A 15870-nucleotide genomic window follows, 5' to 3' on the forward strand; every position below is an offset into this window, starting at 1 on the left:
AATCCTTCCCTCCACAGCTCCTGGAGTGGTCCCCTGCCTGTCCCCATTACTCTGCACAAAGGTGAATAAATCAGCGTGAAACTCTTACTATCTCATTTTCTCTCTGCTCCCCCCGCTTCTGTCCTCCGCATCTTGAACGGTTTGAGAAAAATTAATGCCCGTGTCTCTGGCAAACGTATTGCACCTATAATTCAGCTTTAAAACAAGCACACCAGCAGTGGCCAAACCTTGGGTGGAAGGTTCATTTTTCACATGAGTAATTGAATCCTTCCCTTCAATTCCCTTTCAAGTATTAAAGACGACTTATGCCTCGCTGAAAAATCTTATAAAACTTCCACCAGACACTTGTCAACTGAGGGTAGAGATGCCTCTTGTACCAGACAGGGATGGGGGGAGGGGAGAGGAGACGAGACAGCGGGAAAGCATTCTCCTGTGGTTCACAGGTAGAAGGTTATCCTGAGGTACTGAAAGTAATAAGAATCCTCTATTTCTTCAGCCTCCACTCTATGCCATCAACATTTCAGTAACATGAAAATCTGGACTTCAGTGTTTACTTAGGTGACATCGCCAAATTTAACTGAGTTTTCAACAAATGCAATAAACATTCTTTAGCAGATTGCTTTGCCCTGCCAAGGTTTTAAAGAGTGTTTTCTACCAAAAAATATCTGTTTGGCCTGTAAGTGCTACATTTGTGTATTTCAAGTGACACATAAATTTTATAGTGTTTTTCTATCCAACAGAAGTGACATGTCTGACCACTTAATCGTCAGACAACCAGCAACAATTTCATGCAATGAAGCTCACTGTGGTACTGCATAGCTAAGTCACCCTTTGTGTTTACAGACGGTGATTCCACCTTTTTGTTGTTTATCAAACTTCTTTTACTGTTCCCTGAAATGGCTCAGTGATTCACCTCCAACCACCTGGACTGGCCACTGAGTAGCCCAGGAGACATGGACTCACCATTTTCCGAGTCCACCGAAGTTGTCTCTTGATATTTTGATGGTAGCACTTTCTTTTCCTTGAAATTCATCCCCCCACCACCTTACCTTATAAGTGTCTAATTTCCCATTTCTGGTCCTTATCACTACCCCCTTCTCCCTGAGGGTTTGTATTCTTAAGAAAGTGTGTGTCACCTGTCACTGTCTTCCTTTGCCATGAGAATTGAACACAAAGCACCAGTAAAATAACATGGAATGTGAAATTCATAAAACTGTGACCCGCACTGGTGACCACTCCTACGAAGCTGGGAGTCACATCAGGACACTGGGGCCAGGTCCTCCAGCCCCATCCTTCAGCCCCATTTGGGTGGAAGGGAAGTTCTGCAGGGTCGAACACTGAGAAGTCCCAGATGTTTTGTTTTTGTTTCGCTTTTCTTCACCTAGAGTCTGGGCAGCATCAGAAGACAAAAGAGCAGAAGAGTCTATCAGAAGGAAGGGAAGCGTCTATCAACCAGAGTCCATCAGCAATCTCCCGGCCAGTTGTCTCAGCTCGCTACTGCTGCTTAACAAAGCACTCGATGCTTAGAGTGACGCAAAGCATTTTGTGTTTTAAGAAGAGCTTGGCTAGGTGGTTCTTCTGCTCTACATGATGTCATTTGGACTCATTTAGCTTTATTCATCTTGGAGCTCAGCTGGGGCTAGAATGACCAACATAGCTTCCATCACACGTCTGGGTCCTCAGCTGCAGAGACCGAAGAGCTGGGGGCTGGCTAGCCTCTTTCTCCAGCAGGGTTGGACTCCTTGTACGGCGGCTCAGGGCGCCAAGAGAGCAAAAGCAGAAGCTGTCAGCTCCTTGCATGGCTAAGCCTGGAACTGGCATGGCATCACTTCTGCCTCCCTCTACTGGCCCCTGCAAGTCACATGGCCAGCTCAGATGCAAGGGGAGAAGAAATAATTAGATTCCACCTCTTGATGGGAGAAATGGATGAACAAATATGGATGGGAGGAGCTGTCTGTGGCCATTGTTGGAAACAACCCCAGACCAACCCCCAGTGTTCTTCTAGTCCGAGGTCCTAGCTTAGGGGAGGGTACTAAAGGTCAGTTGGGGGAATTTGTGGTCATTCTCTATGATTTCGCTTCACAGGTTAGACGCATTGCCAAAGAACACCTTTTCCCTTAAACAACACCGCATACTTGCTATTATATCCTCACTTCAAGTTTATTTGAGTTACACATCAGTGCTATCACTAGGAGTCAATTTGTGGATAAAGTAGGAAACTTGTATAGTGGAATCAGATCCCATGCAATTCCTCAACGTACTCAACTAATCACTCTCAAAGAGAATGAAACATTCTAAAAAAGAATGGAAAATTGGGAGATTGGGATTGACATATATACAATAATATGTATAAAATGGATAACTAATAAGAACCTGCTGTATAAAACACTAAATAAAATAAAATTCAAAAAAATATAAATAAAACGACAAGTTTGTAAGAGTGCTATGAATAAACAGACTGATGAGGTTTAAAAAAAAAAAAAGAATGGATACATGTATACGTATAACTGAATCACTTTGCTGTACACCTGAAGCTAACACAACATTGTAAATCAACTACACTCCAATAAAATTTTAAAAAGAAAGAGAACGAAATGTATAATATATTTATGCTGCCCTGCTTAGTTCAAAAGAGACCTTGGCTTCCAACAACACAGGAAAAAGAATATCTCAGCCAAATGTCCAGGAAGAAAAATAATATATGATTTGTCTTTGGGCTTCTATGGGTCTAAAGGATTCTCAGAGACCATTCTGATTTTGTAGCTCACTGATATCAAAAGCTCAGCACAAATCATGTAAGATGAGATTCCACTCTACACGTTCCAAACTTACCACAGAAGAGCTATAAAGAAAGGGTACCCGCCCCGCTCCCGAGTCTGGGCTCAGGTAAATAAACCCAAATTCCCTCCACGAAAACATCTGAGCCTTGCTGGTGAGACTGACAGACTCATCTTTAGAGTTCCAGCAGAAATTAGCTCCTTGCGATACATCTCCGGTACAGATGAAATGCAATTTTGTACAAAGAAAGTAAATGGTTTCTTTTAAATTTCTGATTGCCTCTGATTACCGAGCTTTTCTGATAGATCAAATTGTCCTCAGGCAACAATCCATACTGTTCTAGTGTTATCTGTGTCACCGGCTAGCTTCTCAACATTGGGCAAGATATTTTTCCATTCTCTGAGCTCCAGTTAAGGGGTTCAGTGGCTGGTCATCAAAGGAATGTTAAAGAAAAGGAGTAAACATCATCATCAACACTTATTCTTGCAAAGTGTTTTACAGGTTACAAAGCACTTTTATGTCATTATCTCATTTGATTTCAATTTCTAGGGTCCCTGCCATCTTCAACACTATCGATTTGATGGATTAAAAAATGCATGGTCAATTGATAAAATATACCTTGTTTCAGCAGTTTGCTTTAAAGAGTCAAAGAGTTTTAAAAGCTCCTGCTGTGGGGAAAATCTGATTCTTTCAATCCCTACATTTATGTTGGAAGACCACATATCATTTTCAAAATAGTTTTCAAAACTTAAGGAGAGGTGTGATTTACTACTTAACGATCAGCTTCCACTCCCACATGCTCTGTGGTCCAGGAGAAATTCACTGTAGAATGAGAACCTCCCAGAGAAAAGGCATTCGATCTGTCTTCTTGGAAGATCCTGGCGTTCGTTTCCGTTGGGTCTCTGCGACTTCACATCCTTTCTTCAGGCAGAGCACCTTGCTCTTACCAGTACTGTTCTATTTTACCTCAGTGTAAAATTTCAGTTGAACCCAGAGTTCTAAGGTCACCAAGTATTTGAAAACTACTGCTTAAAGAAACACATGTGGATTTGTACATCTTGCTAAATCTACTTAAATATTGTGATGTAATTCTCCCTACCGATGCTGCAAAAGAACTTTTTTCTACGGAAATCTACGATATGAACTATTTAGACTGACCCTGCCTATCCCCAAAGGCCTCCTTCATAGCTCTACCCTGTAGTTTGAGTGAGTGTTGAACGGATGCCCAACATTTCCTATCTCTGGGCTAAAGAGCCTAAGACGACAAAAGAAATCACGCCAGGAGAAAATAAAAATGAAACAAAGATCCAGCCATAGAGTTTGAAAGAATTCTCAGATGTTAATTCTGACCCAAGTGCCAGTGTGAGGCACTGTTGGGGGAGATGCTGAGTGATCTCACTCTGGACTTCTTAATCCATGTTCTATTAATGGATTTTAGCCACAGCTCAAAAGGTTAGGAATTAAAGACCACATTTCCACCTCTTCTTATTAAATTATTCTAACCTCACCCTGGGTAATTCATCACTGTCTCACTCACTCCTGGTATACATGTTGGGAATGGAAGGGCCGGTGTGTATAATTACCCTCTCCACCTTCCCAAACATATTATAAGAAATCAAGGCCTGAGTCCGGTTTCTTTGAGATTTGAGAGGCTGATTCTTCCGATTTTACATCCTGTGCTATAACAGGACAGCCAGTTCCAAGAGACTCGCGCTCCGTGAGAACTCTCCTCTCTCAGTGGAGTCCTAAGCTTGATTATTTTCAACGTTGATCTAGGTTGAGTCTTCGAGCATCACGGCCAGACGGCTCTCTGTTGGCTGTTGACACGGCACTCGTTCGGTGCACACGAATTCCGAAGGCTATTCGAATGAGGGAGGTGCAGGCCTTTCTCCATCTGTGGATGGTGCTGGTTTTCTCTGTTCTCGGTATATGTAATAAAGTATGCTGAAGAAATGAAAACCTTGACCTAACTGTACCTGTTTATGCGCTCAGTGCGTCTCCTTAAAGTCTGTGTGTTGAAGCTTTAACCCCTAAGTGACTGTATTCAGAAACAGGGCCTTTAAGGAAGTAATTAAGGTTAAATGTAGTCATAAGGGTGAGCCTTAATCTAAAAGGACTGGTGTCCTTATAAGACGAGACAGAGACAACAGGGATGCACGTGCACAGGAAAGGCCCCTTGAGGACACAGAGAAAAGGTGGCCATCTGCAGCCAGGAAAGAGGTCTTACGAGAAACCAGCCCTGCTGATACCTTGATCTTGGCCTTGCAGCCTCCCAAACTGTGAGAAAATTAATTTCTCTTATTTAAGCCACCTAGCCTGTGGTATTTTATTACGGTAGTCCTAGCAGACTAATACAGTACCATATAACTGCAAGACCTGGAAATCAGCATAAAGATTAGTTTCCAGGAGACATTAGGACTGTCTTTATGTGAGGGGCTGCTACACAGAGAATCTAATTTTTTTCTCTGTGTACCTAGGAGGAAATCCAGAATCTGCTAGAATTATAAAGCTAAAGATTTGGGCTCAATTATAAAAAAGAAGTTTTAGTGGCTAAGGCTATTCAAAAGAAGAATGAGCTATGCACAAAGAGCAATGAGGTCCCTTCACAAAACAACCACCTGTCAGGATTCTGAAGCATCATGTAGAACGTCAGACTACTATGAGTCTATGATGACGCTAAGTGGTATAAGTAGGACTAAGGAGACCTCTCATCAAAGTTGACCACTAACCAGATCATGATCTTGGCAAGCTGCACAACATCTCTTCATCTCAGTTTCCAAAACCTTTTTTTAGAGCAAGTACCATTGTTGTGAGAATCAAAAAAGACTATTAGTGAAGCACGATATGAATGGGAAAAACTAATCGCCATCACCATCACCACGTTTTTCGGGCCATCAGGCACACCTCATTTTATTGTATCTACGAAGCCTTATTGCGCTTCACCGATTTGCACTTTTTACAAGTTGAAGGTCTGTGGCGACTCTTCCTCAGGCAAGCCTAACGGCGCCGTTTTCCCAAGAGCATCTGCTCACTTCAAGTCTCTGTGTTACACTTTTGTAATCCCCACAGTATTTCAAACTTTTTCATTATTATTACATTTATAGGGTGTTCTGTGATCAGTGATCTTTGATGTTACTGTCGCAAAAAGATTATCATTTGCTGAAGGCTCAGATGCTGGTTAGCATTTTTAGCAATAAAGTGTTTTTTAAGTAAGGTATGTACACTGCTTTTTAGACATAATGCTATTGCACACTTAACAGACCACAGTACAATGTAAACGTAACTTTTATGTGCCAACAAATCCACACGACTTGCTTCATTGCAATACTCGCTTCATTGTGATGGTCTGGAACCAAACCCACAGTATTTCCGAGGTATGCTCCTGTCGGCCTCACCCAGAGCATCAGCACAAACACTTAAAAACTATCAGATGAATCTTTATCTGCAGCCTCCTGCCTGCGTCTATATACAGTTGGCCCTTGAACAGCACAGGTTTGAACTGTGGGGTTCTTGAAGATTTTTTTCAGTAAGTATTACCTGATCCTCGGCTGGTTGAATCCATGGACGTGGAAACGAGGATAAGCAGGGCTGGGTATGGGACTTCAGCATCTGTGGATTTGGTATCCATGACGATTTTTTTTTTTTTGCTCTGGGCTTGCTTTAAAAATATAAACATTTATTTTTGAAAGTGTTTATTGAAAAGGCAATCATCTAGACTCCTTTACAAACCAAACCCTAAACTTTTGTATTACATCAGAAGAGGAAGAAAAAGCAGAGGTGAACTTGGACAGAGGGTTCTGTTTTCCAAAATAGGTGTAATGGGATCTGTATCAGCTGTAGATGGAGAGAAAGAAATGTCAGTCCTTCATGATAAGGTCTGGGAAGACCTTTGTAACTCGGGCAAAACTGCCTTTCCTGTGAGTCACCCTTTGGAGGAAAGGGCCGTCTGCCCGGGAGCAGATCTGCTGTCTCCCATGCTTTCATCCATCACTCCTCAGGCCCTGGACGTCCGGCACAGCCCCTGCCTCTTTCCTGGCTCCCCTTGGCTCCTGCTGCCGTGGAGAAGAGAGGTCAGGAACCTGTGACTCAGGTGAGCGACAGGGAGCAGATGGCGCCTACACTACCCCAGCCCCTCCGTGCACCCGGCTCCTCGGAACACGAGTAATTATTATAAATGGGCGGGTGACTGGAGGAGCAAAGACGGGGGTTTTCCAAGGGGACCTGAAAGCCTCATCCTCTAAAAAAGAAATGCAGCCTCGGAGCTGGGCAACACAAAGGGACCCCTGACTGGACACTGTTTTCTGACACGATGCTCCCTCCGCAGGCTGTTGTTCTAATCTGATTAATGAAAGGACAGTGTTAACGGTGGGGGGGGGGGGGCGCACAGCCTGCTGCATCTCGTGGCGGACCAAGTCGGGCAATTCCCTCTAGAACATCAATTCTCGGTGCCCTTGTCAGATAATTGTTTATGACGAGATGAATGTATGTGGCCATCTCGGGTAAACGAGGCTGATGGATGGGTTATTAATGATGGCAATAATCAGTTTGGTAATAGCCGGCTCGCGTGTGTCAAGTGGCAGCCAGGAGGGGTAGCCTTCCTCAGTGCCCGCATCTTTATCTCCAGGCTGGAGTCTGACAACTGCCCAAGATCACCCGTGAATAAACACTGCGTCTTCCCCAGACATCATTAACCTGCCCATGCTGATACGCCTAAGTAATGCTGATATCTTAGTGACACCAGAGAGTGTCCAGGTAATGAGAGTGGCATGAGGGGTCGGGGACAAGGCATGGAGGCATCGACCCTCTGCTCGCTCCAGGGAGCAACTCCCCCGTAACCCACCCCAGGGTTTGCGTGTCGTCAGGCGTTCATTTCTGGATTTTCCTCTCCCCTTGGTTTGCCATCCCCACCCCAGAAAGCTTTTCTTTCCTTTCTAGTCTTGGGGGCTAAGCATCTCTCCTCACGAAAGAAGTTTTCATGTTTTCTATCCCACTCCAATGGGCCCAATTTCCGTGGTCACGTGGCCTCTGAAATAAGCCAACTGTGCTCCGGACACGGATGAACGTGAATGTGGATCCTGGACCTGGAGCTGCATCACCGTGTCCGTGAGGTCATGGAAGAGACCCCGGTCCTGGACGTGACCGTCTCCTGATCTGTCTGCATCACCCAGAGCATCCAGCCCAATAACTTAAAAAGTACCAGATGAATCACCATCCAACCATCTTATGGCCTCAGGGGATGCCCCTAACACTGATTCCTCACAGTGAACCACATCCATTGGTCCTTTTCTGACGGTAGCTGGTCCTTACTCTCAACTTTTGTTTACAGAGAAGCTCAGATCGGGGGATTTATTCAAAGACAGGACTAGGGTGACATGAGTGAGAGATTTTCCTCTGGTATGCAATTTAAGGGGGCACAAAAAATTCAGTCATCAAGATAAATAAGATGTTAATGCAATATTTTAAGAAATCAGAACTGATGCAAAAAATATCGATCACAAACAAATGAGCAACCTTTTAAATAAAGGCAGGATCACCGTTCATTTGCTCCAGCAGCGTCCTCTCCTAATTTGATAGGTTTCCACCCTCTACCATGCACACAGCACCAACGAACTGTCCTAAAGAACAGCTTGGACCTCACCCTGCCCTGTTCAGAGGACCACAGATAACTGCAAACTCCCGAGCCAGCGCCCTTCGCTCTCAGGCTCCAACTATTTTCCACGCTTTGATGAATTTCTGTCTCTGAAAAACAAACAAACAAACTTCACTTCTATCTTCACTATTCACTTCTGTCTTGATGCTGTGCTTAAACTTTTTCCCATTCTTAAATTTTCACTCTTTACCAAACCCTGTCCATTAAGATCCAATCATCTCCTTCATGCAACTTTCTCGTAACGACCTCTTTGCCTCCTGCATTTCCTTTTCTGTTTTTCATATATGATTTAACCCAAGAATTACTATTCAACTTTGTAGGGCTGAGTCTACTTTATTCAACTAAGCTGTACGCTTTGTGAAAGTGAAGAAAGTTCTGTCTTATCCGACTGACAGGCACTTAACTGATTTGATTGAGGCCTGAGTTTATGGCTGTCTGACCGGCAACTGCTGGTTTTGGTTTTGAACACTTTAATTTTCCCTTGGCTGACCACGGTACTTACAATCCAAGTGCCAAGGTACGTCAGGGCAAAATACGATTGCGACACTGATCGATACAGCCTCCCTGTGAAAGCATCCTCAAGGGTGTACGGAAAGGGGATGTGGGGAGGGTGGGAAGGGGGTCCTTTCTGTCTCTTCTTAGGTGGATGGCTTTGGCTCTGACACCTCATTTGTAATCTTATTTGTACAAAGAGTTCCCATCTGTACTGAAATGTGTTTGTCTCCAAACTCTGCCCACTGGCTGGAGCGGCAGTGCCCCAATCGACCTTCAGCATCATGATGATTCAGTACTGCATTTGTTAGTAACTTTTCTGGCAGGTCTGGGAGACTTTTTCAAGTGCAAATTAAGGCAAAGAAAGGTAAAAAACTATAAACAAAACTACCATACGACCCAGCAATTCCACTACTGGGCATATATCCTGAGAAAACCATAATTCAAAAAGAGTCATGTACCAAAATGTTCATTGCAGCTCTATTTACAACAGCCAGGACATGGAAGCAACCTAAGTGTCCATCATCAGACGAATGGATAAAGAAGATGTGACACATATATACAATGGAATATTACTCAGCCATAAAAAGAAACGAAATTGAGTTATTTGTAGTGAGGTGGATGGACCTAGAGTCTGTCATACAGAGTGAAGTAAGTCAGAAAGAAAAAGACAAATACCGTATGCTAACACATATATATGGAATTTCAGAAGAAAAAAAATGTCATGAAGAACCTAGGGGTAAGACAGGAATAAAGACACAGACCTACTGGAGAATGGACTTGAGGACACGGGGAGGGGGAAGGGTAAGCTGGGACAAAGTGAGAGAGTGGCATGGACATATATACACTACCAAACATAAGGTAGATAGCTAGTGGGAAGCACCCGCATAGCACAGGGAGATCAGCTCGGTGCTTTGTGACCGCCTAGAGGGGTGGGATAGGGAGGGTGGGAGGGAGGGAGACGCAAGAGGGAAGAGATATGGGAACATATGTATATGTATAACTGATTCACTTTGTTATAAAGCAGAAACTAACACACCATGGTAAAGCAATTATACTCTAATAAAGATGTTAAAAAATATATAAAAATTTAAAAATAAATAAATAAATAAAAAATAAAACATTCCCTCTTCCAGCCTCTTCTCCAGCCCTTGAACTTGAGAAGGGGGAATGGAAGCTGCAGAGTAGGGTAAAGAGCTTCCCACGTCTAATCTTTCTGCAGCAAAAGCAAATAATCAGAACCTCCAGTAACCCCGTTCAGATTATTTGGTTACTGACTAATACTGCTTCCCCTTTAGCAGAGAGAGGATTGAAATCAATTGCTTAGAGAGGTGGCCTTTTGGTGTCATTTGGACATTTGGTTCCCCTGGGACTAAGACATGCTGGCTTTTTCCATGATTAAGTAACTTTTTAAAAAAAAACTTTTTATTTTATATGGGAGTATTGCTGATTAACAATGTTCTGATAGCTTCAGGTGTACAGCAAAGTGATTCATTTATACATATACATGTATCTGTTCTTTTTCAAATTCTTTTCCCGTTTAGGTTGTTACATAATATTGAGCAGAGTTCCCTGTGCTATGCAGTAGGTCCTTGTTGGTTATCCTTTTTTTTTTTTAATATATAAATTTATTTATTTATTTATATTTGGCTGCATTGGTTCTTCATTGCTGCGCTCCAGCTTTCTCTAGCTGTGGTGAGCAGCGGCTACTCTTTGTTGCGGTGCGCGGGCTTCTCATTGTGGTGGTTTCCCTTGTTGCGGAGCACGGGGTCTGGGCACGCGGACTTCAGTAGTTGTGGCTTGCGGGCTCTAGAGCGCAGGCTCAGCAGTTGTAGCGCACGGGCTTAGTTGCTCTGCGGCATGTGGGATTTTCCCCGACCAGGGCTCGAACCCGTGTCCCCTGCATTGGCAGGCGGATTCTTAACCACTGCACCACTAGGGAAGTCCCCTGGTTATCCATTTTAAATATAGCAGTGTGTACATGTCAATCCCAATCTCCCTAACTATCTATGATCGATTTAATTTAAATTCCTTTTTTCTTTCTTCCCACAGAGCAGAGTCAACTCAGTAAGCATCACTGTGGCCCAAAGGCACACACGAAATCCAGAGCCCTATGAACAAGGGGTTGGCTTGTGTCTTCAAGGCTGAGTAGAGACTCGTGCCAGTGCCCCCTCCAGCTCCACATGGACACTAAGCGTGCAGGGGTGGGGAGACAGGAGAGAGTTGGGGTGCTGTGAGTTCACACGATGGGAAACTTGATGCTGCCTGAGCAGGTGTAGCGGGTGGGTGGAAACCCGGGAGAGCACCTCCTGGACCCCGTGCAAGAGAAGCTGCCTGTGGGAAGAAGCAGCTCTCACGGCAGGAGCCGTCCTGAGGCATCACTGCAGGTTCCGAGTGCGCTGATACGGATTTCTCTGCTGATGATACTATGTTTTCTCTCTTCATTGAAAAAAACAAAGATCTTTTCTACCTGTGGTTCCTTCAGGGTCCTCACGACTTGTCCAGATCAGATGACGTTCTAAAGAAACGATCCAGGTACTGAAATTCTAAACAGCAGTTCAGATCTCCCTAAACATCTCTGAGATGATGCCTCACCAATCAAGTTGCCATCCACAGCACTCCTTGCTTTAAAAAAGGGGTATTTCGCCTGAAGTGCCCCTGGCCGGCTGATATACTACTTTCTGAACGCTCTGGCATTTTTCCCAGGCACATGAAATAGTGTTGATTTCCCAAAATATATATACTTTTTAAGTTCATCATCCCTAACCTCCTCCCCTTACCCTTTCAGGTACTTCCTTTTAAAACTTGGCCTAACCCCTCACATCTTTATCAAATTTCCCTTAAAATGATACCCAGGAGGAATCTTACTCTTTTGGAAGCCCTTACAGATAGAGACTTCAGAGCAAGGGATCATCTAATAATTTTCCTACGAAAACTCCAGGCAGGAATCTACAACGGAAAGTAGACACTGAGATAAGGAAACGGAGCCTCTGATATGATCGCCAGCAAGTATGGGGGCTGGAGACCCCAAGGAAAATCAGAGATTCAAACAAAAAAGAACCTTCTCGGTAAATTAACCAGCGTTGGGGACACTTCCTGCCACATAAACGAGACATCTTATCCATTCGACAGATCGCAGGTTTATTCCTTGGGGTTTTCTTGCTTGTTTGTTTTCTTTTGCTTTGTTTCTGAGAGCTTCTATCGAGTTGCCAGCCTGTGCTCCAGGCAGGACTGAGGCTCAGAGCTTCGCAGGTCCAGCTGCAAAGCCCACGGCCCAAGTCCAGCAGTTGAAGCGGCCTGGAGCCCTCCATGGACTGCAGCAAAGCAGCAGGGAAATTCGAAGTTCTCAAAGCGGTAATTGCCAGTTATTGCTCTACTGGTTCCAATTTTAGTAGTAAATTAGCAATGCATCAGGCTTATTAAAAAATAAAAATGAGAAATAAAAGTGCTCCAAGGGGAATGGCAAATCCGCGAAGTTTTTCCAGACACAGCCGTGACCAGAGCCGCCCTCTGACTGCTCAAGGCCCCACGTGGCACTGATGTCCCTGGGATGCGGCCACCCGCCGGGCGCTCAGGGGTCACTGCACAGCCCTGACCGGAGCACAGCCTTCCGCGCTGAGTGCCAGTGATTCAGGGACTGTCATGACCCAACCCTATGAGGGCGACCTAGTTAGCAGCGCACTCAGCCTTCTTCCAAAAGAGAGAGAAGGCAAAGGCTTTGTTTTTCAAGCAGGAAGAGGAAAAGTTCATCGAGGTTTTCCAGACCTGCTGAGGTGGGGAAAGACGCTGTCCCCGCCACAGATGTCACCTCCCTCCAGCATCTGTCCGCCCTCCGTGCCTTCTTATCTGTAAACTAAACTATGTGATGTCCTCGTAAGTGACCTCCTTGTAGGCAAACCGCGTGAGCATGCTTCTGCTGAAAACAGACAAAAACAGCAAAGTCCCGAGAAGCCAAAGCCCACGTCAGAAGCAGCCACGCAGCTCAGCAGGGTCACAAAATGAACAGGGGCTGGGGGACAGGCTGGAACGTTTCCCTGGCAGAGCCTGTGAGACGCCACCTCCTCCCTCCGGCTCACAGTTGCCGAATCACTTAATGAGACTGGATTTTTCATTAGCTGACCCTCCTGTTTATCTGGGGTGATTTACACACTCTATTTTTCACGCAAATGAAAAGCCTGAATAAAACCTTGAGCGTTCAAGTACGAGTCAACAGATAACAACAGACATCAGCTCTAGAAAGAGGAGCCACAAAGTTAAAGGAACAAAGCCCTAAATAGAAAGGGACTACAAAGGTACATTTTGGAGAGAAAAAAAAAATTTACAACAAATAAACAAAACCCGAAGTAAATTTTAAGAGGTATTAGCCCGATATGCCCACAAAACTTAAATATGGACCTTACGGAAACAGAGATAAATTGTGAAATAGTAAGGATAAAGAGAGGCTCAGAAAGAGCGAGTGGATGAAAAGAGTTGCCGTACAATCCGGCAATCCCACTCCTGGGCATCGATCTGGACAAAACTCTAATTCAAAAAGACACGTGCACCCCTACGTCCACAGCAGCGCTACTCGCGATAGCCAAGCAACCTAAAAGTCCGTCGACAGAGGAATGGATAAGGAAGATGTGGTACACACACACAATGGAATACTACTCAGCCAGAAAAAGGAATGAAATAATGCCATTTGCAGCAACACGGATGGACCTGGAGATGATCACACTAAGTGAAGTAAGTCAGACAAAGACAAATACCATATGATATTACTTACATATGGAATCTAAAATATGACACAAATGAACTTACCTACATAACAGAAACAGACTCACAGACGTACAGAACAGACTTGTGGTTGCCAAGGGGGAGAGGGTGGGAGAGGGATGGATTGGGAGTTTGGGATTAGCAGATGCAAGCTATTATATATAGAGTGGGTAAACAACGAGGTCCTACTGTAGAGCACAGGGAACTAGATCCAATCTCCTATAATAAACCATAATGGAACTTTGCTGTACAGCAGAAACACAACATTGTAAATCAACTATATTTCGATAAAAAAAAAAAAGTTACAAAAAGGAGTGGGTTGAAAGGTAACAGAAATGGGAAGGGAAACAGGACAATCATTAAAAGACACGAAAAATACAAAGGTAGAAAAGTTCATCATCACTGTGGAGGCCAAAGGTGACTCTGTGTCCTCTTAGGCTGCAGAGAAAAGTTGTGGAGAAAAAAGGACAGAAAAGGGGGAAGGGCAAACAGAGACCAGGGCTTCACGATGTGGGGATGGGCTGCTCCAGATGAAGCTCTCATGACCCTGAATCTTGAGACAGAAAGAGTTTACCATGGACAAGGACGACTACTGAAAAGGGACAAACACATGATGTACCCAGGTAAACAGTTTGAATTTTAAGAATAAAGACAGAATCATACAAGTTACCTAAAAGCAAGACAACAGTTGCCTAAGGCATCTCTTTCACAGCATGAAATACCATAAAAGCAGAAATCAGCTTCTGCGGAATTTGGTGGGGGGAAATATCTATGACTCAGGAAAGCTAACATTTACCAAGATTTCATTTAAGAGAAGATTTTTTTTTATATTGGACATGCAAAGAATCATAATGAAATGCTGAAATATTAAAGTACTACAATGAATACATGGATAAATGGAAATAAAATGTTCAAATATCTTACATAAATTTTAAAAACAAAAGAGAGCAGTTATTTATGGTATGCGTCAGTAATAAAAATAAAAATATACAACTGAATGATTTTAAAAAAAGATTACCACAAGGGACAGAGTATAGGGGCTGGAATCAAACAGGGACACAAGGAAACTGACATGAAACGACACCAGTTTATATCTTTGAAAAACATCTATATCCATCTCTACCTATGTCTGAAGCAAATATGGAAAAAGGTCAGGTCTGGTACATGAGAGATCAACTGTATTATTTCTATGCTTGACATTGTATATGTCCGTTAAAAAATAACTGAATAAAGGAGAGATCAGAGAATAAAAGGCTTTATCATCAAATAAGCTAAATACAGAAGTCTAAATAGTTGTCATAAAGAAGTTTATAAAATGCCAAGGTCAAAAATAGCTCTTGAAAAAATGACAAGGTTAATGAAAAGTAATAATAAGATGCCAGGGGATATAATATTAGCGGTTTGAGGTCTGAGTTCGGGGATAACACTGATCTGTGTTCCGAGCCTGACTCCAGCACCTAATGGCTGTGTGACTTTAGGAAAATTGCAGCACCTCTCTGAATCAGTTTCTCCCTTTGTCTTACAAGGTTCACAGTGATACCTGCCTCCAAGGATAACTGTAACAATTATGTGAAACAACAATTACAAATCTCTCATCCTAGAGCCTAGAACATATGGATTCTGAATTAATATTAGCTATTACCAGTATTATTAAAACAAAAAATGGGACAGGGTGGAAAAAGTGTTGCAGGAAATAAAAGCAAGAATATCAGTTCATCTTTCAGAAAGTAAATCGGTACTTTTTCTCTCCAAATTCTCATTATAAGAGAAATATAGTTTCAATTTTTAAAAAATTAATGATAAAATTAGCAGAAGTAAGAATACGATAAACTTCAGCCAAGTTAATAAAAAAACATAGTCTGGGCTTCCCTGGTGGCGCAGTGCTTGAGAATCTGCCTGCTAATGCAGGGGACATGGGTTCGAGCCCTGCTCTGGGAGGATCCCACATGCCGCGGAGCAACTAGGGCCGTGAGCCACAACTACTGAGCCTGCGCGTCTGGAGCATGTGCTCCGCGACAAGGGAGGCCGCGATAGTGAGAGGCCCGCGCACAGCGATGACGAGTGGCTCCCGCTTGCCACAACTGGAGAAAGCCCTCGCACAGAAACGAAGACCCAACACAGCAAAAATAAATTAATTAATTAATAAACTCCTACCCCCAACATCTTCTTTAAAAAAAAAAAAAAAAGTCTGTAGA

General features: G+C 43.5%; 1 protein-coding gene across 1 annotated transcript in view; it reads right to left on the reverse strand.

Annotated features, from left to right (window-relative positions):
- Window positions 1-15870, reverse strand: part of HS3ST3A1 (heparan sulfate-glucosamine 3-sulfotransferase 3A1) — an 85262-nt gene that overhangs the window by 39359 nt on the left and 30033 nt on the right. The gene's annotated exons all lie outside the window — the stretch shown is intronic.

The sequence above is a fragment of the Aethalodelphis obliquidens genome, unplaced genomic scaffold, assembly GCF_003676395.1.
Source record: "Aethalodelphis obliquidens isolate GAN/ISIS:26980383/991018 unplaced genomic scaffold, ASM367639v1 scaffold38, whole genome shotgun sequence".
NCBI lineage: Eukaryota > Metazoa > Chordata > Mammalia > Artiodactyla > Delphinidae > Aethalodelphis > Aethalodelphis obliquidens.